This window comes from Scophthalmus maximus, chromosome 20, assembly GCF_022379125.1.
Source record: "Scophthalmus maximus strain ysfricsl-2021 chromosome 20, ASM2237912v1, whole genome shotgun sequence".
Taxonomy (NCBI): Eukaryota; Metazoa; Chordata; class Actinopteri; order Pleuronectiformes; family Scophthalmidae; genus Scophthalmus; species Scophthalmus maximus.
This window is the reverse complement of record NC_061534.1, coordinates 4,795,245-4,822,088: the sequence shown is the minus strand read 5'-3', so window position 1 is coordinate 4,822,088 and position 26,844 is coordinate 4,795,245. Positions and strand designations below refer to the sequence as shown.

The following is a 26,844-nucleotide window of genomic DNA, read 5'->3' as shown; positions in this document are numbered from 1 at the left end:
TCCATGAGAGGAAATCTAAATGATACTGATTCCCTTTTATTTTGTTCTAAATGTGGTAATTGTTCTGTCCCCTCTGGACAGTGTGCATGTGTGGTGATGGTTTGTGGAGATATCCCACTTGGTAATGGCATATGGGATTTCATTCGGGTCGATTTGTGTATTTAGTAGATTACTCACATTTCTGTCTTTCAATATCCGCACTCTTTACAGTACGGCGAGTGGCAAAAATCCTAAATATGTCAAAATGTTATACATTTGAATGGTACGGGAAGTGATGCTTCCCCCTTTAACTTGACCGGCACCGGAATGTCCTTTTTTTAATATCCTTTTTTTAAGCATGTGCTGCAGCTGGAGCCGTCCACAAACAGCCAATCGATGAAACGGCACACAGACCACTTCCCGGTGGTCCCTCTCGCGCATCATGGGCCACGGAACATGTGGTTCATAAGTGGACCCCGTTGATCTGTTCCAATGATCTGTTGCATGCACAGTGCACACACACACGGACACACACACACACACGGACACACACACACACATCATAAGCACAGAGCCGCACACAAATAACCATCTGAGTCAATTCCAACAACAGCCAGCAAACACCTATCTGCCAATCTTCTAATGGTGTTTTTGCCCGCGTCTGCCTTCTCCCCTGGCCAAAGGAAACGGTGTGGACATGTCCGGTTGTGTGTTTACAGTCTGACGGCCACAGATAAGGTGGCAGTTATCTTATCGCGCCGGGCCAAACCTGCCCCTAAACCCCCCGCACAGCTCAGGTGTTCCAGCGAGCTGGCCTCTCCCCAAGCGTGTCGTCCCCCCCCCCCCCCCCCCCCCCCCCCTTGTCTACATCCCTCGTGTTGCTCCCTCCCTGCTATCGAACAGCCAGTTGAGCCCGTTTTGGTCCAGTTTCGCTTCTCCGTTCCCCCTCCACCCCTTTGGCTCTGTCTTGGTGTCCGTCCACTTGGCCTTTTGCGATCAACTTCTCCCATCTCCTTGGCCAACTCACTCCTGTGCTGCTTGTTTCCACACTTTGCCTGGGACTTATTGCTGACTCCCCTCTCGAGCTGTATTAAGTCCAGAGGAGGCTCACTTTGCCATTCCACCTCACTCCTTCCCTATACCTCACAGTCATCCATTTATTCACATCCCAGCACAGATGACAGTCTTATTTATCAATCTGCCAGTCACTTTGCCTTCTTCTTCTTCTTCCCCCCCCACTCCTCTCTATCTCTCTATCTCGTCTTCCTCAGATAAAAAAAGACGAAAAGAACACAATAGAACACAGACACTCCAAAACTGAAGAACAAATACCATAAATAGTCAGTAAATGATGAACTCTTCCTCCTGGATGGTTCAAAAGAGCCAAGCCAATTAGCCGCGCTTGTCTTTTGGCCCCTCATCACACCGCAGGCGGGCGACGAGTCATTTTGTGCAATTTGTCGGCTGGCTTGAACAGAAGCCCTCCCAATCTGCTTTTTGTAAATTGGCATCTCGTCACAAACGTTTGACCTCCCCTCCTCACCCCTTAACTTCCCTTCAGACCACACTCGACACAGAATCACATTCAGTCCTCATCCCTTCGCTCTCTATCGTCATCTCACTCCGACTATGACTGCCTTCCCCCCCCCCCCCATATCTATTAAATAAAGGCCTTCAATGTACCTCCTCCCCTCCCTCTGCCCTTGCATTCCCATCTCAAGGCAAGTCGGACAGTTGTTATCAGTCTGCCAGAGGAGAGAACACAATTAAGTCTTTCTCTCTCTCTCTCCTCCTCCCTCCATCCTGCGTTCGACTGCCTTTACATCTTGTGGTACGGAGGCGGACGCAGTGATGAGAGGAGTGTGAATCTCCTGAGCGTCCCTCTGGGGTTTCACTCTCCTCTCTGTGTCCTTCTCTCCAGGCTCCAGGGTTCATTATTTTCCTTCTCTTTGCTTTTCTTAGTCTCTGTCTCTCTCTCTCTCTCTCTCTCTCTCTCTCTCTCTCTCTCTCTCTCTCTCTCTAAGCTTTTAAGGATGGAACTTTTTTCGTCACTTTGCAACTTGCGTCACTTGACTGCTCTTCACTTTCGCAGCAGCGGAGTCGAGAGGCCCCGGGGGGGGGGGGGTCACCGATCAACCGACCAACCGACCTATTGTGTAACTTAAAGCACTCACTGGATATTTGATTGACCTCATGATTTAACCCGTGGACGTTTCGCGCCCCCCAAAAAAATAAATGATGACGTATTAGAATGAAAGGTCATCGACTCTAGGAGATGATAAGCTTTTATTCATGTCAGAGTCTAAACCAGCGTGTGTTGCATTTTTCTCAAGGGGTGAACATCTCAATTTTGAGATATAATATACTGTGTGTTTATCTTTATTACTGTACTACACCAACTGCCAGTGTACGATTTGCAGTTAAAAGGCCTCTCTTAGCCGCCGTTTTATCGACTTGATCAGAACCAGGGCAGCCGCTGCGCAGGTCGTCCCACTGTGCGCGAGGCGAACCATCGAGTGCATGCAAAAACATCTGCGGCCATAAACATAAAATCAACACGGTATTTATTTATTGCTTCTATTTTTTTTTTTTTTTTATACGGCGCATTCGCTTAAGGAACTCGCCGGCGTCGCTCAAAAGCTCCGTGCAAACTGCTTAGCTGGTCGCAAATGAGCACATATATATACGTCTACATCTGTCCATGGCAGTACAGTATGTCCTTCCCCTCTTCATATATCATATATTCACGTCTCTCTCTCTCTCTCTCCCCCTCCGTCGTCTCTGTTTACATTACATCACAGTGTGACGGGAGAGAGACCCCCCCGCCCGCCGCATCAGAACGGGCAGCGAGAGCCGGGATCCAAGAGAGAGCATCTGCCCCAGTGATGTCAGATGACAGTTATGAGGCAGATTATGAGGCTTACGGTCTGAACTATATCTGCCTCCAGTGTGCTCCCTTAACCTCCGACATCTTAACTGTGCAATCCTTTCTGCCCCCCCCCCTTCACTATCATATTTTTATTATCTTCCCTCCGTTACTTTTTTTTTACCACGTTTTCTTTCAGCATGATTTCGCATGTACACGCACCATTATGCTCAAATTGAGACCTCCTATCAATTTTAACACAACCGTAAGCTTTTTATTCACTTGTGTATTTCGTCAGTTTACTGTTGTGACCTCCTGGACTCTGGTCGAGCCGCTGTGTGGACGCGGACAGCGATCATCTGGAACAACGTAACGGGCTCAGGGTGGGACTCTCGGAACATTCCCTTATTGAAGTTTGGCCACGTTCATATTCTTCACGATCGCTGACACTCTCACACTTTCTTTCATGCGTTCCTTTTCATTCCGACGTCAGCAGCATCACCGCCGCGGCGGCCTCGTAGTTCTCTTTTATCTTATTTGAGACAAAAGTTAGACTTTCAAACGAAACACACAAAAAAAAAAGTATTCCTATATTTACCATTACACCCTTGCTTCCGTCGGAGTCACGCTGTGCTGCGATACGCATAATTCACGTCCGCGGTCACTTCGTCACAAAACGCAACTCTGCAAATAAACAGGCGGGTCGGCCGCGGGTTTTACCGCCCACATGTGCACCCCAGTGAAATCCTCTGTCCCTCTGTGCTCTTTTGGCCGTCATCTTCTCAACCTGATCCCCTTCTGGCTGCTAATAATAGCCCCGGCTTTCACCGAACAGGCGGGGAGAACGGAGCTGTGGGGGGGGGGGGGGGGGGGGGGGGGGGGGGGGCTGTCGGTCGGACTCACATTGGATTTTGTGCAGCTCAGTGGCTCCTCGGCCTCCTCTCGGCCCATTGATCCGTAGGAGGAACTCTGCGAGGGTAACCTTTTAATCCTCCCGTCTTTACTTTCAGTTTTACAGCAGTTGCAGGGGGGATGTTTTATTTTTTTTTTTTTTATATTCCAAAGGTTTTTTCTCACGTTTGGCCGCCCTGGGGTTCGGAAATAAAAGGTGAATCTTTAACTCACAAGAATTCACGTTGCCGGTGTCTTTTTCTTTGTGGAGGATCGGGACCATCTCCGTCACCAGGCTTTGATCATAACATGTCGGGCCATGCAGGACGCATGCGAAGTCCTCCCGAGTGCCGGGCGAGGAATTGGAAGAAATTCTTAAAGGATGACGTGCGACATTTATGTAATTGGAAAGTGAAGCACACGATTTGACCTCGTTCCTAAAAGCTTGTCGGCGCTGAAGTGACAGACTAACGCCAACCGGCAAATGGATGACTTCAATCCCAGCTTTTGGCGGGTGGCTGCTTCGAATCTCCCCCGTGTTCCTGTCCTCCTGTAATCCCTTATCCCTGCAATAAACTCTCAATCTGTTTGTAAAGTGCATTATGTACGGCCGGCGGACGTGGCAAACCGCCGCGTCGCTTGTCACTCGACGAGCGGGCTTGATGACGAAAACCAGTCGGATAAAGTAATTGAAATGAAGAAGAAAGAAGAAGAGAAAAAAGAGACCAGATTAGCATTTGGTTTCAGTACATGCCCTTTTTTTTGGTTCACAATAGTAATCCAGTGTTTGTCACCAAACCCATTAAGAGCGTCCCCTTTGTGTTGCAAATCGAAGACCCTCCGGGTTGGCGGGTTAAGCATTAGCCGGCCCCCAGATCCCAAAGAAGGTGGAAACGCCGGCTCTGAGACCAAACAATCGGTGCGCTTTAACACTTCAGCCCGGATTCAAAGAATCATTGGAAAACGGCTTGTGAATCATTTTCCACCGACGTCCGGCTCGCGCGACGCATTTCGTGATCGCCCGAATAAACGTCTCCGCGTCGGGCTTCTTTTGGCTGCACGCCGACACGAAGAAACATCCGCCCGTGCCGTGATGTTATAAGCGCTGTGAATGAACATTATATATATATATATATATATATATAAAAAAAACACAAAAAAAACAAGCGGAAATGGAGTTTGCTTATCTGTGGCTGTGGAATTGGGGTTATCTGCAGTGATGGGGGTGTTGAAAGAGACACACGCTGAGTGTGTAATTATCTCTGAGAGTTTTCTCCCACTGTTCACATTCACATCTCATCTATTTTAATCCCCCCCCCCCCCCCCCTCCCTCTATAGCCTCTGTGTATTTAGCGCATCCTCTTATTCTCTTTTTGGTCTCTCTGTCTTGCATAATCATGCTTTTCACTCTCGCACATAGATAAATTCAGCCCGGTCTGCTTAATACCGCCAGGGTCCCTGTGTGCCTCGAGGCCTGTGGGGTTTGTTTGATTCTTTTGCTGATTTGCACGGCTTTGTGCGAATCAGCGTTGGTAGTATCATTCGCATGTCCTTCGCTTGCGTGAAATCCCATCGCGTCATCTGCAGAGTCGGGGAACTCTGCAGATGACGTTGGAAGCGCGCAGCGGCCGCTGCCGAGGTCCGGAAGGGGGGGGGGGATGGTCGAGAACGAGGTGAGGCAGATAGAGGAGGGGACAAACAAAAGAGGGAGGAGGGGGAGAGAGTGAGTGTGATGGAGGGGCGGTGTGCGGCATCCCCCAAAAAAACCCAACTTCCCCCAATTCCAACTTTTGATCCGTCTCTTCTCTCCTCTCACTCTTTCATGCCTGCGCCATTGGCAGTTGGCCTATATGTTATTTTTGGAACGTGCACAGGGGAAATCCCCTCCAGAGCAGCAGAATTAATCGCAGTGATTAAAGCGGGATTGAAAGGGGTGCGGCCATAATGCATTATTTTTTCCCCTGTCATCTATATTAAGAAGCACTACTAAGAGTTCCTGTCAATGCTCACACCTGGAGCGATGCCGCGGGGACGGGCGAGCGCTGCGCTGATCGCCACCTTTAAGCCGAGTACACACACAGGGACATCGCTTTTCCTATTTTCGAGTCGTCGCAAAAACACGTCAACACGCCTTCTATCTTTACTTTGACAGAGCTAATCATTGTGATACCATAAGGAGGCTACAGTCAATTGAGCGGATAACCTCCAAAACCAATGTCAGCACGTTCCCAGAGCGTCCCTCTGCACGCACAGGCCTGTCGTTTACTTGAACATAGAAATGCGTGTGTTGCAAACGGGCCGCGTTCATCCGGCGCCTTTTCTGGACCTGGCGGCCACTCGGAGCGCTTTAAACATGCGGGCGGCTCGTTCGTACAGCTCTTCTGTATGTACGTATACATCACCGCTCTATCACATTCACGCGAGCGCGGCGGTTCAATGGCTTTTAACCGAGAACACTTGGACGTAACGACAGGAGGGAGCCCGGGAAACGAACGACCCAAGCGGCCTATTGGTGGGCCGGCCGCGCCACGCGCTCCCCGGGGCCGTTTCCCAATCCTCTCGGGGGAGAACATGACGTGACGTCACCGCACCCCACTTCCATCAGTGTTTTTGACGCGTGACATCGACATACGTGTACGGCCGGAAGGAGCAGCCCCTCCTTTATGGACATGTTAGTCCTGAAATTCACGGTATTTTCCCTCAGTGCAGAAAAGAAATATGGCCGCCTTAAGGATGTCTGCGTTGAGTGTTTGCGAGACGCAAAAAAGGTCAGATTGTGCTTTGGATCAATTTGTCTCGTTGTGCTGAAGGGCAGCGGGTTCCCCGCCCCTGCTCTAAACCCCCCACAGAGACACTACACTGCCCCCAGTTTGAGGTAATTCTGTACAGAACAAAATGGGTTCGCCATGTTTAACTGCACACCGACTCTCATCAGTTCAGTTGCCGTCTTATACACAGTGTAAACATTTCTGGGCTATTTGTAAAAGAAATCCCCTTAGCCTATACTTAGTTCACCTCATTGTCGAGTCAATACGGGTGATTAAAATGTAACTCTTTTGTTTTACAGATTGCTGTCTCATTAATACTTAATTCATCTTTAAGTTGTCGACTCAATTACACTCGACGGTTCAATTTCTAATTAAATTTGTCCGTTGCCGTTCAACGCTCAACCCTTTTTTTTTATTTTTTTTTAATTCTATTAGGCCCCTTTCTCTTCTGTTTTCCTCTATCGCCCCAGTGATGGGAATTTTTTTTTATTCTTTCTCTCGCGTTCGACACTCGACCACTTCATCAGGAGCGTGGCGTCGCCGTCGGTAACAGCCGTTTTACGGCGCGGCAGATTTCGGCTGATGCGCGCGGCGTGGGCTGAGCTGCCATGAAGCGGAGCCGGCGTGGTTTTGTGTGTGCGCGTGTGTGTGCGTGCGTGCGTGCGTGCGTGCGTGCGTGCGTGCGTGCGTGTGTGCGTGCGTGTGTGTGTGCGTGTGTGTGTGTGTGTGTGTGTGTGTGTGTGTGTGTGTGTGTGTGTGTGTGTGTGTGTGTGTGTGTGTGTGTGTGTGTGTGTGTGTGTGTGTGTGTGTGTGTGTGTGTGTGTGTGTGTCTGTGTGTGTGTGTGAAGCGTGTAACAGGCTCACCTGTCTGCGGCTGCAGACTGATGGGCAGGTGGACAGAATGGGAACCAGATGGAGCGAAGGGGCGGCGGTGGCGGTGGAGGAAGGGGGGAGGGGAGTAGATAAGACTTGCACTGAACTCCTCGCGGGGAAGAATATGTGTACACTTTCACTTTTCATCTACTGTTTAAATACTGCCCGGTTGATTAAACACCGCCGAGAATTGGCGGGATGGAGACGTTTAAAGAAATATTGCCGGGAGGACGGACAGCGCTGGGAACAGGGGAAGAACAGTCGGAGAGCTGAACTGCTTCAACATCCAAGTGCTACAATTTGTGCGAAAGAGCGTTCGCAGTGCGTCGCCGTTTCCGCTTCCCCTACATGCTTGGAAGTCCCGGGAAATCCATGAGGGTTATAAATACGTTTGACAGTCTTTCGGTCGGGTTTTAGCCGGATTTAACTCTTTGAGCACCATTGCAAATGTCTTTGCTTTTCCACTGTGTCGGTCAAATACTCAGGAATATTCACTTCGGGCAAACCTACATCCGTCTTTTTGACTGACTACCGACTCCGATTAATAACTCCTGTTTGTTTCTGACAGGGTGAAGAGGAGGATCGCGCTGACGTTTCGTCCTGTCCAAGGTAAGTTCTTTTTTAAAAAAATGTTCTTGTGATATACTAGATGCCTTCGCTGTAGGTGGTTGAACACACCAACGCGCTTTACTGTTTTTGTCTAGTTGAATTTAGACTCTCATGTGGTGCATTTGCTGTTCGTGCTGAGTACGTTTCCATGAGCCGGGGGTGCGTGAAACCTATTTCATTCTCTTTATAAATAGACGGAAAGTGTTGCTCTCGTCCTTTTTTTGTGTTTTTGCTTTTCCTCCCCGACCGTGTCGGCGGGGCGAATCTGCATCAGCTCGTAAATTTGCATCACATGAAACTTCCCTATCGCCACTTTCAAGACGAGGGTTTACGTACTCGCGGGCCCTGCATGAAATCAAGCCAACGATGGGAACCACATGTGTGAAAAGCCCCCAGTAATACGGCGAAGCCTGCGCAGCATATGTGAGAACAAGGGAGACTGGATGAAGCCTCGGTTCCATCGGTTGCCACAATATGAACTGCTTTTGGTTGATGTGTCTCGTCCCAATAATATGTTTGGAACATTTACATGTCATGATTCGACAAGCATCCGCAGCAGCTGTCCTCTCCCCAATGTTGGGAACCTTTGGCCTGCCGGTATGGTGGTCTCTGCTTCCCTGTCAGTAGCATGTCATTGGCATGTATCTGGTTGCCGTGGTGACGTGTGTGTGTGTGTGTGTGTGTGTGTGTGTGTGTGTGTGTGTGTGTGTGTGTGTGTGTGTGTGTGTGTGTGTGTGTGTGTGTGTGTGTGTGTGTGTGTGTGTGTGTGTGTGTGTGTGTGTGTGTGTGTGTGTGTGTGTGTGTGTCTGTCTGTGTGTGTCAGCAGTGGGATGTGTGATGTATGTTTGTGTGTGCGGTGGCGGGCGTTGAAAGGACTCCACGGATATTCGGATTAAAGTTGCCCCCCCCCCCCCCCCCCCCCCCCCCCCCCCGCGGCGATGCCAGTGACACACACATGTTGACGGTCAGACACGGAAAAACATGGCAAATGTGGGCATGCAGGCGTTACACGCCGTTCACACGCAGGCGCGCACAGGCATGCACGCGCACACGCACTCGGGTGGGAAATACGCAGACGGGCTGGACACACACACACACACACACACACACACACACACAGATATCCAGATTCCACGCAGGCCACAGCCATGCATCCACACTGACAGCTCGGGGCTCTAAGGTTACCTACAGGGAAGTCCGCGCCTGCCGCAAAGCTTTGAACATTAATAGTATGTGTACACACTTTTTATTCACTCGTAGGAAACCCGAGGATAAAGTTTAATGCCACCCAATTAAACTTTGAAAAGAAAACCTGCTGTCCGAAGCCGACAGATTTATTTTTATGCGCGGATGACGGATGGTGTTTGCATACAGAATAAGCAAATGCTCAATCGCTGCTCATTGGGAGGCAGCAGCAGCAGAGAGATTGGGGGTTGTGGGCCTTGCTTAAGGGCAGCTTGACTGCAGTCAATGAGGGAGGGGCGAGAGCATTATTCATGTGCTTTCCCCCCCAGCCTGCTTTTCCCCCCGACATGCTGGTCCAGGGATTTGAACCAGTGACACCGGCCTGCAGACGCCGTCGGCAAATGCAGACAACCAGGTTGCAATGCAACGCAATTACTCTGCGACTCAGTTTTTTTCCCACCTTAACCGTAAAACAAGTTCAAGAGCTGTTCACGTGTGATGCGTTCAGACCTATTGGAAATTCAGCGTTCAGTCGGAGGGGCAGAGAGAAGCGGGATAGGAAGTCGCCAGCGATGCCGACTTGCTCGCTGCGAAATCTACGAACAGTAACGCGTGCGGGCGGGGGGGGGGGGGGGGGGGGGGGGGGAATCGGACGTTGTGCTGCAGGAGCTGACTGGTTGACGCGCGCGCACAGCTCCTCCTGCGTAATGTCTAGACAAGTCCGCGGCTGCAGTGCATGTGTGGAAGCAGCTCCTGTCGACGCCGTGTCATCTACACTGGTGCGAGCGCATGCACCATAAGTGCCTGTGTGTGGGGTCGTCAGTAACGCGAGATAGTGTATTTTGATCCCTCTGGGGTCCCCTTGTCGCCAGAATCACCTTTACACACACGCACACACGCACACACACACACACACACACACACACACACACACACACACCCTCTCTCTCTCATTCGAAAGGACACACAAACACTTGGTTATTTCAGTTGCACATTCAGTATATTTACATGCACAAAGTACTTTTCCTTTCAAATCCTTTGCATTTCAAATAATATATCCTCCGAAGCCTTTTTACATTTAAAATAATATTCCACTAATATTTAACACGCAGCCGTGTATACCCTGATTAACGTAAAGGCCAATAGTGTTCATCCTGTGACTATGCCGTTTGTTACTTTATTGGTATATTTTTGCAATATATAAGTATTTATTCCTTCAACCACCTTGTTGAAAAGGTTAGTTTTGCGATATTTATCTTTACCTATCGAAAAAAGCTGATATCCACGGTTCATCAAGACTAGGCCGAAAACTAGTATATGGCCTGTAACCTAGTATAAGATATGTAATAGTGAGGATGTAGCTGAAAACTGCCTTGGAACCGAAAAAGGTGGTTTTCCAGCTAAGGTTTATCCAGAAAGATGTTGTCGTTGTGTGCTTTTAAAAGGAAGGAACAAATGCCCAAAGGGGCTAACAATAGGAGCTGTTAGCACCAATTCAATTTTGAAAGAGCAACGGCCAATGGGCAAAATTGTTTGGGACGCCATTGGCGTTGGGCCGGACCGACGTACTGGAGGTGTGTTTCTCTTTGTGTCCAGAAATGTGGGCTTTTGTTCTTTGGGCCCCGCATCTCTACCCCAGCTTTTGCAAACCGCTTGTCGAGACGGTTCGTGTACAATGCACGGAGCTGACTGAGTAGGAAACACTGGTGTGAAAACACATGTTCTGAACAGCTGTGTACATCTCCGAAGAATGCTCCTAAAACCTCAATAACATCGGCATATCACTCATCTTGATCGGAAAATGCTGGAGGTTGAATAAGGCCAGTTTTAGAATTTGCTAATAAAATCGCGTTGACATGAATATTCTTGAATGATAGTGCAAGATTTGTGTGCATTTAAACAGAATGACTGATTTTTCTTCTACCTTGTACTAGTTTATTTTGCACATTCAGTTTTGACACAAACTGACTTTCAGATTGACTTTTAGTCTTTGCAGTTAATGACATTTTATTTTCCTTTTTTCTGTTTATATATACACGTTTATATCAGTCATCATTCTAGCCTTCACTGTTTGTAACTGACTCTCACTGAGTGTGTTACTGAAGAGCCTGTCCTGCTGCCCTAATGCATTCAAAATTACCTGAGAGCCCTTCAGGGTTCACTCATTATGTCAAGCATCAGGGTGTGTGGGTTTTTTTTGTTCCCTTTTATAATATTTATGCTTTCATTTCACCCAGAGCAGCTCTTCATAAAGTTCATTACTCATACTAGTGTGTCAGTTTTGTGCTGTGAGTGGAAGAAAACTAACATTTAATTACTCAGGTATTCATGCCAGAGTGACTGTAAACAAGTGAATTACTATCATGGAAATAAAACCAAATGGGAATGAGAATTCTTGAGAGTAGATAAAACGTTGGCGTTGCTCTCTGTCCGTCCTGGACATCTGTTTTCTTTGCTTTATGCTCCTTAAAGACAGCGTCATACCATGTTCTGGAGCTACAGTAAGGTTGACATTTCCTTTCTTATGATCCTAGACTGAGGGCCAAGCAACAGTCTCGGTATCATCCGTTACCGTCTGTGTTCTCGCATTGTCGACAGGAGAGTGATAACGGCAGGGAATAAACACAAATTTGCCGAGAAGGCATCACTGCATTCCGTCTCGCTCTCTCTCTCTCTCTCTCTCTCTCTCTCTGTTGCAGCATGATTCCAGGCTTCGTTGACAGTCCAGATTTAGCCTCTGCGCATTGACAGGGCAATATTAAGATCAGCGCCGGGTGCCCATCTCTGTGACCCAGAATTGCTGACAAGGGAGTGATAAGCCAAGGGATTCTATTAACCCAGCCGTGTTCTAGCCGTGCTGACGAGACGTTATTTTTCCCAGCCCCGCCGCTCCAGTTGGATGGCTTTGAAGGCAACTGGAGACTAACGCTACAGAGAGCGGCGCGTCTGCTCCGTTAGATACCATCGCTGACAAGTTAGGGTGCTGTGGTTGCAAGCCCGGTGGACCAGGGGGATATGGCGAGGCAAGGAGCGCCTTGCGTCGCTGACAAGACACTGGGTGCTTGGTGACAAGCTGCTTGCTATTCCGCACCCATGTTGGCGCGGCGAGGGTCACGTTGACATCCGCAGTCTGGGGGGAAACTCGAGCCTGTATCCTTCCAGCAAACAGTGTGAGTGTGTACATGTGTGTGCCCCATTGATAGGGATTAGCGAAGACTTGTGAGCCCCGACTCCCTGGGATGGACCCTGGCTGCTGCTGGAGGTCAATGCATGTGTGTTCTAATGTCCATGAGTGTGTGTGTGTGTGTGTGTGTGTGTGTATTTGCCAGGCGGTGGGGGGTTAGGCCCTGGATTGCAATGACAATGGAGAGGAATTTGAATGAGAGCAAAAAAGGGGATCAGGGACGTTTGCAAGGAGGATGGAAGAGGCTTTGGCACCATTGTTATTCTTCCTCTTTGTCATTCTGCCCCACTATCTCTCTATTACAAATCCCTCGCTCTCCATCTCTCTCGCTCTCTCTCTCTCTCTCTCTTGGCCATACTACATTTCTCACCCAAATCTCTGTCTGCTTCATTTGATTTGATCCCGACTCATCCCCTACATCTGTTTTCTCTGCGTGTGTCTTTCCACCCTTTTCAATATGTCTTCTTCTTCTTCTTCTTCCTCTTCTTCTCCTTCTTCTCAAGAATAATAAGTTATCCCCTCCAAGTTGGTTTGTCCCAATGGAGATGATTTATCCCTGATTCTGATTCTGGGCAATGTTTAACCAGACAACTTATTATTTTCCTTGGTGTTGCTTTTTGAACACCTGTTGACTCTCAATGTGCCAGTTGAAGCATCTAGGAAGGAACACGCTGTTTGTCAGTGGAATCCAAATGTTAAAGAACTGTTCTGGCAAACAAAAAATTGCTTTTTTACAATCGCATATGCATGTGGAGGAGTTGCTGTAGGTGCCCAAACTGTTACTTAACAAATGGGCGTAATGACTCCGCACAACATCCCGACCTCTAGTCGTCTCATTGGGTTTCCAGTCTCGGTGCCACTTGTGCCTGTATGGAGACAAAACAATAAATACAAATTGACTACAACTCACCATAGAATCTCCCACACTGTCATTTTTTTTTTACATTTCTGTTGAACAAACAGGACAGCTTTCTATATTTTGTTGTTGGTGCATTTCTACTGCTCCATCAGTCCAAATAAATCAAGTGTGTGAAAAACGTTGGACAGGTTCCCCTTCCCCAGTCACCACCTTGACATCGCTCTTTCAGTGTCACTTAACTTCAGTCTTGAATCGCAAGTCCGGTTTGTTTTTGCGTCTTTCCTGTGAGTCTCTTTGTGCCTCCGTCTCGCTGACGTCCCCCCCCCCCCCGTCTCTTGTGTTATTACCTCAGCAGTCTGTGGTCAAATGTAGTCCAGTTGCTAATACAGGCACTTTCAAAACAGACTCATTGATTTTGATCTGTCTCTCTCTCTGTGTGTGTGAGTCACACAGTCCCCCCCCCCCCCCCCCAACCAACCACCCCCTTTACTCTGTAGCGGCTCTAATTGCGATCAATTAGGAAACTTCAGAAGGTTGAAATAGGAGCCGTGACAAGGGGCATCCGCTGAGCTGGCAGGGAGAGAGAGAGAGAGGGAGGGAGACGGAGAATGGAGGAGAGATAGCAAAAGAGAGAGAGAGAGAGAGAGAAGTGGAGTAGGAGGGGAGGGGAAAAACCGGTGGCACAGGGGTGGAGCGAGGCCGCTGCGAGGTGCAGACGAGCGAAGTCCAAGTCGGTGTCGAGAGATGAGCTAATGGTCATAGGAGTGATTGATGTGGCCGTGGCAGCTGAAAGTCACATTGTTTTTCATGCCCAGTATCGATTCCTCGCAACCTCCTATTAGCTTTGGGTTGCAGTGGGGATGGGGCATGGCACGGACAGCGCCACAGCCAGGGGGTCGTGTTCCCGTCTGACAGCTCAGGCAGTTACTCTGCTGAAAGGTGCTCGTTGACGAAAGCATCATATATAAGCATCTGCTGGAATTGTAGTTTAACAGAACCCCCCCCCCCCCCCCCAAAAAAAAAAGTGGAACTTCTGCCAGTTCAGAGTCAAGTATTCGCCCCCGGGGGAGAAGATTATAAATAGTATTATTATCCTGAATTTATTATCCAACAGTAGTTGCCTTCAGCTTTCTGAGGCAACAGCTGAAGAGTGTTTGGACTCGCAGCGATTGTGCAAGACTCATGTTATTTCATGCCGAGCTAAACTTGGCGATCAAAAAAAAACCAACAACAACAAGCGGGTTGTAAATAAATCTAATGGTAATTCTGGGGACAGTTAGAGATATGGGCGTGCGTTCGCAGCCTTCTTTTTCTTTCTTTTTTTCTTTCATGAATGTTTCGGTTCTTGATGCATGTGCTCGGGGGCTGAGAGCCTCTGGTCTCATGTTTAGCTGCCTTTGCCTAGGGGCATACAAACCCTTTTATCTTGTCACCCTAATGCATGTGCGTGTGTGTGTGTGTGTGTGAGAGAGAGAGAGATAGAGAGAGAGAGAGAGAGAGATGGGAGGATCAATACTTAGCCGTCAGGAGGTCTGCTACTCCCAGAGAGCGAGGGAACAGGACACCCATCCGAAAGTGAAGGTGGGGGGTGTAATAGAGAGACCAAAAGAGAAACGAGGAAAGAGGAAGAGCAGAAGGAAGAAAACGGGGGGTGGGGGGGATGAATGGACGGTGGGAAAGGGAAAAGGGAAAGAGAGATGGATGGGGATGGGGATGGGGATGGGAGAGTAGATGTGGGAGGTGATAAATGAACAGATAGAGGGAGCAGGAAGTACAGGGGAGGAAGCCGAATGAGAGCGGAATGGAAAACGGTACAGAGTGGAAGAGGAGGTGAGGGGGAAAGGGGGGCAAGTGGAGGGCAACAGTGAGAGGACTGGATAATGTAGATAGTGAAACAGAGAATTTGAGAACGTGTCTCACCATGTTAATAGAATGCCTGACAAACTGAACCCAACAAGTTTGGCCACTGCCGACGATGCAGAAATATCACTTGCACTAATGCAACGCCAACGATGCATCGCCAACGGCAACCTTGCACAATGTCCAATGATCACGTCGAGACGAGGACAAAATACTATCGAGATGGGGAATTATGGTAATTTAATGGTTCCGAAGTCAATGCGTGACATTAGACGGGTGTATAGTTTGCACATTTTTGAGCAAGTGAACCATTTAAAACGGGTTCAGTTCATTGATCGTCCCTTGACCTTGAGCTTTCACCCAACTTCAACCGGCCATCTCACTTCCCTGAAAATTAACCATCTAACATTTTCATCTTCGACCACACGATGTGTCCACAGTTAAGATTAGAAACGTGAGCGTCACATTGTTCTAAAAAACATATCAGTGCAACGTCTCGATCACGTCGAAGCGTCTTTGTGCAGCAGGTTTCTCTGCGAACTCCGAGCTCAAAGGCCCTGAATGGAATTGTGAAATCAGAGAGAGAGAGAGAGAGAGAGAGAGAGAGAGAGAGAGAGAGAGAGAGAGGCCATCTTAAAGAAACTGATCTCATGTCAGGCGTGAGTGCGCCGCCATCGTGCAATGTGGCGGATAAATGCCTCGGATGTAAATGTCAACATCGTATTTCTGGTCTCTCCCTGCTGCAGCATCTAGCATAAATACATATCTATATATATATATATATATCTGCAGCTTGTGGATGTGTTGTTTCTCACCGTGACCTGAGTTCATGCACTTTCATAAAGACCGACTCCCGGGGGGGGATTTTAACCCTCTGGTGAACTCTACGTGCCAACGCCGCGCGAGAGCTGCTTCTCATGGATACAAAAAAAACACTTATTTTGATGCATAATTCAAAAAACATGAACCTTGAATGAGCAGCGGATTGAAACTGTATCCTCCAAGATGTGAAAGCTTCGACTTGACACCCGTAATGAATATATAAACCTTGATGACCTTACGCGGCTCACGTATGTAAATGATTCATTGTTCGGCCTCCCACGTCTATTTTTACACCTTTTTGTCTTTTTTATTAAAAAAATTCCCATTTCACCTCTTTTTTTTATCCTCTCTGATTTGTCCCTTTTCTTTTTCTTCATCTTGCTGCCTTGGTGATTTAAAAAAAGCCAGACAGATCGTGGCAACACGTGAGTCTGACAGCAGCAGAATAAGCCGCGGAAAAGTAAAACTAAGAGAAATAAAGAAAGAGGGAATCATGTGATTATCTGTGAATATCATCAACTGTAATTATCTCCCCGCCGTGGATCGCAGGCCTCAGCGATGATTAAGTGTCTTAATGGGCTCTGGGAATGGTATTATTTAATGTAGGGGAATAAGATGAGGAATAATACCCCATTATTATTAAATGTGTTTGAGATGAGGAATTTCAATTGTGGGTTTCGTTATACTCGGGGCCAATAATGACGCAGGGTTCCTTTAATGAAAGAATTGGCCCCTGGGGCATAACAGTTTTTTAACCGTGAAGTTAAAATAAAGGATTTTTAATGAAACATCTCGTCCCCGTATCATCAGGTTCATAGTGCGGCAGGAAGAGGAGGATTTCATGCTTTAATATGCTTGATGGGCGGCTGTGGCTCAGGAGATAAGAGAGGTCGCCCGCTAACCAAAACATGTGACGGTTTGATCCCCCAACTTCCCCGGGTCAGACGGCTATTGTTTACATGTTTAAAAGCAGTGACAAATGAAGCGTGTCTGATATCAACTGGTAAGTCATTCCAGAGTTTGTGGGCCCGTAATGCGAAAGCACAATGACCCTCAGCCGCAATCGGGCCCTGGGATCGACCAGAGGACCACTATCAGCCGATCCAAGATGGCGGCCAGGCTCAGGGGGAGTTAGTAAATCCTTGACAATGGTGATATGATAATATGTGTGTGGAGACGCCAAATCTTAAGAAATGAAACATTACCATTTCCTTTCAAATAAGAGAGAGCTGGTGTCAGACTTTTGGCCCCCGTTGTATTTAGGAAAACACGTCAGTATTCCTTAGAATAAACTTTAAAAAGGCATCACGTCAGCACAATGAAATGTTGCAATAAACAACAAAGAATGAAATAAATAAATAAATAAGTGCCTTCTCCCAAATTGACTCATTGGAATTAAACGACTTAAGCATAATGGATCATTAAGGACCTCGCGCTCCCGGGGCCGCGTTCTCCAACTCGAGACGGATTCGGTGATGGAGACCAACAGCCTCGCCTATGAGAAGGCTTCGCAACCTGCATCTCTCTCGTCTGTCTCAAGGTTAGGGCTCGCAGGGGAGGAGAAGGGATCAGGTTACACTAATGCATCATGGCTGCTGGAGGACACACATGCACACGGCTCGTCACACACTGTCTCATCCCATCTCGCCCTCTCTCTCTCACACACACACACACACACACACACACACACACACACACACACACACACACACACACACACACCCCCCCCTGTGAGCCGATACCCTTCCGCAGGTCTGAGGCGCGGACGTGGCCTTGTGTTATTGTGCCCTTGCAGCCTGCGAGCAGTCTGCTGTCCGTCTCTTGGCAAATCACCTGTCTCCCCAGATAAACTGAAACCGCGTTCGATCGCCAAAACGCCCAGGCTGAGTTTGAGACGTCGGCTTTGGCGGCAAACTTCAATTCAAGCCATCGGCGGCGGGAAGGTTAATCAAGAGAATTGAATATTATCCGAATATTCAGCGATATTGTAGGCATGGTATACGTTTTAATTGCTCAACTCGTGTGGATTTCCGTAATATATACATTATGGAGAAATCCATCTGTACACATTTAATCCTTGCATTTCCCCCCAAGTGTTACAATGCGAAAACTTTATCCGCAAATCTCCAAAAGCGCAAAGATATTCAGTTCACGTCGATTTAATACGGACAAAAGCAGCAAATCCTCGCGGCTGAGGAGCTACATTGGGCATTTTGGCCTTGCCGAATGGCTTTAGTCAAACAACAAGTCAATTGGGATGAGAGGAAGGACGAGAAAGGGGGCGGGGATGCGTCGGTCATTGGGGCCCCGCTGACGCTGCGTTCCTCCCCGCCTCTTGACTCAGCGCCTGCCACAATGTGCAGGGATTGCAGAAGCAGCAGCAGCAGCAGATCATCCAAACTGCCCCGCGTGTGCGCTCGCAACTGTCCCTGAAAAGTAGACGCCTTGATCTCCCGTCATCCGTCCACGCTGCAATCTGTCGAAATGGGCCGAAATGGATGGTTGACGGACACAATTGTTGATTTGGTGTCTTGACCGAAGCAATGTGACGACTTCCCCTCGGACTCTTCTCTATTTTTGACATCCTGTAGATTAATGAGTGTCTGATTGATCCGGAAGTTATCATTCCGCCGTCAATCTGCCCGTAGTGAGTGCGCACGAGCGACGAACATGCCCACGTGTGCACACTGTCCCTCGCACCGCTCGCTCGCGCCCGGCGTAGTGAGAGGGGCCTTATTGTGTGAGAACCAGAGGGAAATGCAGACGCAGCAGAGGACAGGCCGTCCATTGATCGGAGTCGAGACTCTCCTCTCCTTTCCGTCTTGCTGCTGTCCCACACTGTCTCTGCCTGTTTTCCCTTTTTTTGGTCCTTTCCCACCCTCTTGCATCCTCGGCTCTTTCTGTTATCTGCACACTCCGACATATAGTTTTTTTCCCCTCCTACTCTTTATTACCCTTCCCTCTCTCCCCCTGTCTGTCTCTCCCCGCTTTCTCCCACTCTCCCCTTTTTCTGCTACCACATCTCTCTGCGTTATCTCCATCTGCCAAAAATCCTCCATCCTTCCTCTTCCTCTTTGCTATTCCCTTCACTTCTCCTACGCTTCCTGTCCGCCTCTCAAAAGGCCCATGTTATTTTTACTTCCCCGCCCTCTCGTTCGTGGCGCTCGGTGCGTGACTTCAGTTGAAAAGAGGAAAGGGAGAAGATGGGGACGAGGAAGAAGGAAAACAGAAGTGAAAGGTGGGATGGGCGAATGAAACAGGAGAGGGAGGGGAGATAAGTGGCAATGAGCAGGGGACGAAATGAAGGAAGAAAGAAAAAAGAAAGGACCAACCAGGGTCGCAAGGGAGGGGAAATTGGAGCAAAAGGAATAAGAGAAGTGAGAAAATGAAAGTTGAGAGGGGGGAAATGAGGGGGAGAAAATTGAAAAGTAAGAAAAATGAAGGGAGGACAAGTGGACCAAAGGATGGAAGGAAGGCAAAAAAAAAGAAAAAAGAAATGCAGGAGAGCCAGAAGGAGCAGTGACAGAAAGCGATGGATGGCAGGTTGTTTGTTTGTTAAAAGGTGCTGGAGCTGTTCCAGTGAAAACAGGCGCAGCGCTGAACAGGAGGAACTGATTTAGTGAGAAGACACACACACACACACACGCACGCACAAACACACACACACACACACACACACTGTAGCGTCAGTGATGGTCGAGCAATCCTCTGGTGACTGGTAATCCTCAGAATTCACCTTCTGTGCGCGGCACATCCCTCCTCATCTCTGAGGGCCCCCCCCCCCCCCCCCCCCCCTTCCCCTGCCCTCCCTACTTGCTCCATCAATTCTGTCTTCACCTTCTGCCTCCCTTCTTTCTTTCTTTCTTTGCTCTCTGACTCTTTCTTCTTGCTCCCTCCCTCCTTCCCTTCCTCCACTCGGCTTCCTCTGTGCCCTGCTCCCTTCCTGCTGGACGAGCTTTTATATGAGCCATGTGGACCTCCCTAATGACGTGTGTGTGTGTGCATTTGAAGTGCTGACGTGTGTGTGTGTGTGTGTGTGTGTGTGTGTGTGTTTGACAGAGGTGCTGACATTTCTGATCGCGGTGTGGTTCTCCTGCTGAAACCGTGCCGACGGCCTCTTACCTTTGAAGAGGCCGGCGAGGAGACGAGGGGACGGAGAGGGAGGCAAAAAAAAAAAAAAAAAAGTGCAGGAGAAGAAAAGATCCAAGGAAAAAGTGGTAAAAAGTGAGAGGAGAGTCGTTATGGGTGGGATGTATAGAGGATCACAGGGTTGCAAGTTGTTGCAAAAAAACCCCCCGAATGGATTTCTTCTTCCAAGTTAGTTGCACTCAAATGTTCCAGCAGAGGAAACTTTGCCTATATTAAAAAAGTTCACAGAGTAATTTAGGATATTTCATATCGAGTGAAATCTACAGTAAAATGAGATTCGTTACAAAGCTTAAAAAACCTACTCCAGTCCCTCAATGCCACAGCCCCCGCGCGGTTTCACAAAAGAATCCCGAAATATCGTCGATAATTAGCAAAAGGTCGCGCATAATTAATACGTCTACACGAAGCTTGTCTGATGAAGGTTAAGTGGATCCTCTTGATGGATTCATAAAAATGAAAGGAAAAAACAAAACGCACGCCATCCATCCAAATGTCGGAACAAAACAACGTGAGTTTCAAAGCTCGAGGCCTTTGATGGATGGAGTTTGGTGAGATTAGCGTGCGACGGAGGAAAAACACGCAGGTTTAGCTTGATCGCAATCTTTGGAGGCAGTGGTGTCGGTATAGACGAGAAGGAATAAACGAAAGATAGGATTGAATGGGCGGAGAGAGACGCGGCGTGGCGGCGAGCTCTTCCTTTGTCGCTCATTCACGATATCAAACCTATCATTTGGGGTTTCGTGGATTCATGCTTCGTCCCGCGAGGGCCTCCCCGTTTCCCCGGGAGGTTGTTTACGGCCAACGGCCACACTGCGCCATTTTGTTTTAAAACCGCCGAACGAAGCATGGCGTGGAAGCAATAAGCTCCCCGCGGTGCATCTGTGTGTGTCGTCTTCAGATGTTTGTCTCCGAAGCCCGCACGGGAACAGTCGAACCACTGTGGTTGGCGGCGTCCGCCTCGGAACGACGGGGTTCTCCGGCGGTCTTTGTGGAAAATGCGGATCAAGTCGGCACCCTCGACAGAATCCTGTGTCAGCTGTGTGCGCCATCGAAAAATTTCCCGAGGATCCGGCACGGCTTCTGCAGTCTGATGGAGAAAACACGCCATGGCTTGGAAATTAGGTTTCTCTTCTCATAGACTCCAAAGACAACAAAGTGTGATACAGAGTGGGTGCAGACATTCATCAGGGACAACCAGCAGTACATTCTTGCTTTCTGGGAAGAAAAAAAAAAAAAGAGAAAAATGTGTAAGTGTACACTTCTATTCATCACACGTCAAGACATTCAGCGATTGTATGCAAAGATGGACGACGCGTCTCCTCTTCCTCTCGCTGTATCAAAAATATAACTCACTGTCAAAGTATCGCAGATACGGGCGCTGCCATCTTGGAGTCTGCACAGTCGTGATCGGGGGGGGCGGAGCCACTGCATCAAGGGTCCGTCAAGTCTCGGCTCACGATCGCGATGTCTCACCCCGTATTTAAAAAAAACCCCAAAAAACTAATATCTGTGGTGGTGCCATTGCATTTAAGTGAATATTTCAAAACAAAAGCGTTGTTGAGTGAGGATTTCCAGAGAAACGTTAAACGTGGAGATCAGATCCTGGCTACATGTCATGTCCCACATGGCCCCTTGTTGCACATACAGTACAGTAAAGTGGCTTTGGGGTTGGCGATGTCTGACAGTGCGGCTAGTTAACAGTGATTGATGCCCGCAACCCTCTCAGCTGTTGAAGAGTGATGAGGGGAGACGAGCGATGCAAATCGGACTGGAAACTGCCTGCTGGCATCTGACTTCGGCAGCGGTGATTAAAAACACATTATGACAAAGACAACATCTGGCGGCGCGTTCGAAAGCGCCAGCCCAAAACAGTAGTGCGCTGCTACATTAACCCGGCGGAACATGCACAGATGATGAAAAGGTGCGTCCGCCAAAAACTCCAGACCATTTCCCCCCCCCCCCCATGCTTTTGGGGAAACAATCAGTGAGTAATTAGAGTCGTTTGTTGTGATATTTGCCGAGTAAAAATTGCCTTTGAGCGCCGTGTAATATGTGTTCTATTTGTCTTATTTTGAAGTCAATGGAGCTCGAGTACGTTGGTCTGCGAATCGACCGCCGGCCCATGCTTTGGCGCAGCTTTGGACCTCTGCAAACCTGTCCGTGGAATAATCCGACGCCCGTGTTTGATTTGTTCCCGAGATAACGACAGTGTCAACCCGTCAGGCGCTTGGGAAAGTTAATTAAAAGTCAAATATGCACCGACGAACAGGGGGGCGATTGTCTTTGATGGCTGATCACAAGAGACAACATCTGTTCTGGCGGCGGCAGTGTCTTTTGGCAGAGCTCGTTGTGGCGGGTGATTGTCAGGACGAGTTTCCCTCGGGACCACGTGACTCTTTTCGTCAAGGTCAGTCAACTCGCCGCCCCGTGAGGGCGGATCGCGGCGGCCGAGCCTGATCGGCCCTGACGGCTCGTGTTGAAGTCGCCGGTCGAATGTCACAGATGTTTCCCCGGTGCTGATGTTTACCCACCGCGGGCACTTTGCAGGCGTCGCCTCGGACCGTGGGAAGCATGTGGAAGGCAGCGATGGCTGTGATATCGAAGAAATCCATTCACTTCACTGTCTAGAAAGTCAATTGACCGATCAAAAACAATCATATATATATATATATATCTATATATATGTATAGATATATATGAGAGAGAGAGGCAGCTGTTGTAAATTAGGCTGACAAAGTCATAAAACGCATGCAATGAATGTTTGAGTCAGCTCTGAGATTAAGGACAGAGGGATATTTAAATCTGACCAAAACAAAAAAGCAAAGGAAGAGAAATAAACCGCAATCGCCCCGGAGTTGATTGATTGTCTCGCTGAGTGGAGACGTTTAATTTGTCATGGTCTTATTGAACGAACACAGCCCCACACGGTCGCAGCCATAACCCCCCCCCCCCCCCCCCCCCCCCCCAAAAAAAAACCTAAAGATATGGTTTTGCAGACACAAACATACACACACACACACACACACACACACACTAGTGAGAGCTGGTCTGGGTCTCCATTGGAAATGCTGCAGTTCATCTGTGTGAGCTATAGTTGAGTTTGTAGCTAATTAGTTTGGCACTGCGGCATTCTTCCCAGCCCCCCCCCCCCCCGTGTGTGTGTGTGTGTGTGTGTAGTGGAGGGGCTAATCCTTGCTACTTGTTGTTCTCCCCCCCCCCCCCCCCCCCCCACAAACCCCTTTCTATCTGTCTCCTCACCCTTTCCGTTTTCTTTCCTCTTTTAAACATTTTTTTTCGGGGGGGGGGGGCTTCCAGTCTCTTCCAGTCTCTTCCAGTCTCGCCGCCTCCCTCTCGTTTGTGTCGTCTCTCCACCCTGCCCAGTCATCTGTTTTAATTCTCTTTTCGAACCTAATCTCTTTACTCCTCGTTCACTTCCTTTCCAACTCTTGCGTGTCCCTCCTCAACCCCCACCCCCACCCCCACGTCTGCTGCATATTTATTTCATTTTATTGGTCTTATTTTATTCCCCACCCTCTCTCCTCAGGCTGTCCTGTTCTCACACCCCGTCCATCCGTCTCCCTTTATCCCATTTAATGAAAGTCCCCGATATTGGACTAATCCAGTGGCGGAGTGCTCTCGATGTCTTCCCTGCTTTATTCCTCTGTATCTCAACTGCTCATCCTCCATCTTTACATTTCTCCCCCTGACTCCTGAAAGTCTCCCACTATCTTTGTAATCCAGTCTCTCTCTCTCTCTCTCTCGCTCTCTCGCTCCACCTTTCCGTCGCTCTCTCTCTCTCCCTCTTCCTCTCTGTAGACTAATGAAAGTCTGTGGTGTTGGTCTAATCCCCTGGCTGTGTGCTCACAGCCCCTTTGTTGGTCAAATCTGACTAATGCCCTCCGTCTCACTCCACAGCACAGCAGCCTCTTACCTCAGCCCTCATGGACACACTCGCACACACACACGCACACGCACTTTCACATATCACGGACGCTTTGGGAAATGATGTGATTCCGCTGAAAATGGGTGTCTTTCTCAGCTTTGTGAATGCCTCTGGAAAAAGAAGTGACGCGCGCACGCGCACACACACAGACGACCCCGTGTGACCCGCTCGCCGCTTTTTGTGCTTCTTGCCCGTTGTTCTTCATACCTGCGTCTCTTTGTATATCAACACTCAAGTGTATCAATATTTCACACATCGACAAAAACAGTGAAACGCTGTTCGGGGTCCCCCGAATTTCCCCGCATCGCTCTACCGCCACGTGGCGGACCTCCACTTCTCAGTTACGTGACAGGACGACGATGATCGATGATGATGATGATGATGATGATGATGATGATGTGTGTCGGGAGGAGGGAAACTACCAGTCTGCGGCAGCAGCAGCAGCGTTAATGATCGCTGCTTAGCTGTTTTATTTCTAAGGGGCTTTGATATGGATTTATGGATGTTTCGCCACGTTAGCCTCGGGCTACACATTGTAAATAATGACTCATCGAGATGAGCAACATTTACGGAGGTCCCTAATGTAGTGTGTGTTAGCGCACCGGCAGGGACACGCTCTCAAACTTCCCTTAAGTCCACATGAATTACACAGAAAATTACAAAATGCGACCGTTTACACTGATCCTGATTGCAGTAGCTATACAAGATGAATTCGATTACCGATCCAATGTGTTCAACCATCAATAAGGATACCTACAGTGAGGATGACTCTGGTGGCCGGATAGTGATGGCAATGGCGCATGGTGTAACTGCATGTCATGCTCCTCCTCGCACTCCTCTCTTGTTCCCTGTCTCCCTCTTTGCCGTTGATAACCAAAGGCTGAAATCTAAAATGTGTGCCTGTTATCTTTATTTATTTATTTTTTTTAAATTCCACCTTCTCTTTATTGCACCATCAAATTCCAAGGGCATTGTTAGAAATCAACCACGGAGAACCTCATCTGCTTTGGGCGGGTGTAATTGTTTGTGGTTAAACATAAAAAAACTAAAAAACAAAAAACCCCGCATGCTGCAGCTTCAATTGTTTGCGAGGAAGTAAATCCCCATTTTTCTTGGTCGGACTAACCCACAACCCAGCGAGTGCTTTCGCACGTGGGTCCCATAAAGACCCAGAGCGCATTATGTCATGAAGGTCACCGCGCGTGGTCACCGTATACGTTTGGTTAAATCAGACCTTCAGCCCCCCCCCCCGCAAGGCTCAACACTAAATCTTTGCATCCGTGAACCGCTGTCGGCATTGATCCGACCTCAGCTCCACATACGTTGTCGTTCCCCTGCACCAAGGCGGCGCGCTGACCCTGACACCTACGCGGAGGCCAAAGCATTTCATTTTCGACCTCGCCGTCATCAGTCATATCACTAATTACGTTCAGAGCGGAGAGCGCGCGGGGGGGGGGGGGGGTTCATCCTCGAATGACTGCTCCATCATGAGGGCAGACAGTGACCCTCCTCTCGTACGGGGCCCGCCTGGGCGACAGCCAATGGCTCATATTGACATGCGGATATGTCCCAATAACAGACATGCCAATGTTTTCGTCGATGTGCCCTGATGATGTGCACTGGTACCTGATAAATGCGGTGTGTGCTGCATTGTGTCTCATATATTGATTTTGTTCTCTCTCTTCTATATTTCCCCCAACCATCTTCCTGTGCTTGCTGCTGCCAGCGGTGCAGCATCATTGACTTCAGATGGTCATGTGATGGTGTGTGTGTGTGTGTGTGTGTGTGTGTGTGTGTGTGTGTGTGTGTGTGTGTGTGTGTGTGTGTGTGTGTGTGTGTGTGTGTGTGTGTGTGTGTGTGTGTGTGTGTGTGTGTGTGTGTGTGTGTGTGTGTGTGTGTGTGTGAGAAAGAGTAAATGCACATGGGCGCATGCATTCGCTTCTCTGTGTGTGTGTGTGTGTGTGTGTGTGTGTGTGTGTGTGTCTAAGAGTTGGGTCTTACACAATTCTGACAGTGTTTGTAATATTTTGCAGTCATTAGCTTGCCTGTTTACGGAGCGCGTTCAATAAATCACGACACAACATAACCAAACACAAGTGTGTGTTTATCAACAGGGGAAAGCTGTTTCAGGCCATGCACATTTTCGGCTGCGGGTGTGACGCCGAGCTTAAACTGTTTCGGTCCCGCGCAGAAACGACACCGACATGAGTGCTTCTTAAGTTTTTTCCGATGACCAGTGCGGCTCACATGGTATGAAAAGAAACAAAAAAACAAACATTTCCTGTGAAGTCGAGTTATGATTCGTGTTGAACAAAGTAATTTGATTAGTGGAGGAGCAGGCGGGTCTTCTGTTTGGGGGCAGCAGGGTTCATACAAACCCCAAGCATTTGATTCAAAAACCATGGCAACCAGCACAAACAGATGAAGTGAAAAAAATAGCTTTTTTAGATTTGTGATTTCATGTCACTACAAATATGAACATACATTCAAAAAGAAGACGGGTTTAAACAAGGAGGCGGCGGTACTTGCAGAATAATTTTAAGCATCAGTGCAACAACACGTCATGGCCGCTGCTTTTTTAAACACAAATAATGTTTTCAAGGGTTTCAGGGCTTTTTACGATCAACACTAGGACGCCGGGTGATAACACTCGACACATCCTGCAGATTGTCGCTGTCAAATTAAAGTAAATGTTTTTAACGTGTAACGTCTGTACGGGAAGACCAGACTGCTCATTTGTTATGTAGCAAATGGCAATAAAAAGGAAATGGCAATGTCGACACATACTGGAAATATGGCATTGCTTTTTTGCTGGATCTGACGGCAATAAGCCTCCTTAAAATATCAAGATCGCAG

The 26,844-nt window shown here is 48.4% G+C and overlaps 1 protein-coding gene across 1 annotated transcript in view; it reads left to right on the top strand.

Annotated features, from left to right (window-relative positions):
• cntfr (ciliary neurotrophic factor receptor) overlaps nucleotides 1-26,844 on the top strand; it is a 185,969-nt gene that overhangs the window by 26,724 nt on the left and 132,401 nt on the right. The window contains exon 2 of the mRNA XM_035608637.2: nucleotides 7,946-7,986. The gene's annotated coding sequence lies outside the window, so the exon portion shown is untranslated. The remainder of the gene's footprint in view (nucleotides 1-7,945; nucleotides 7,987-26,844) is intronic.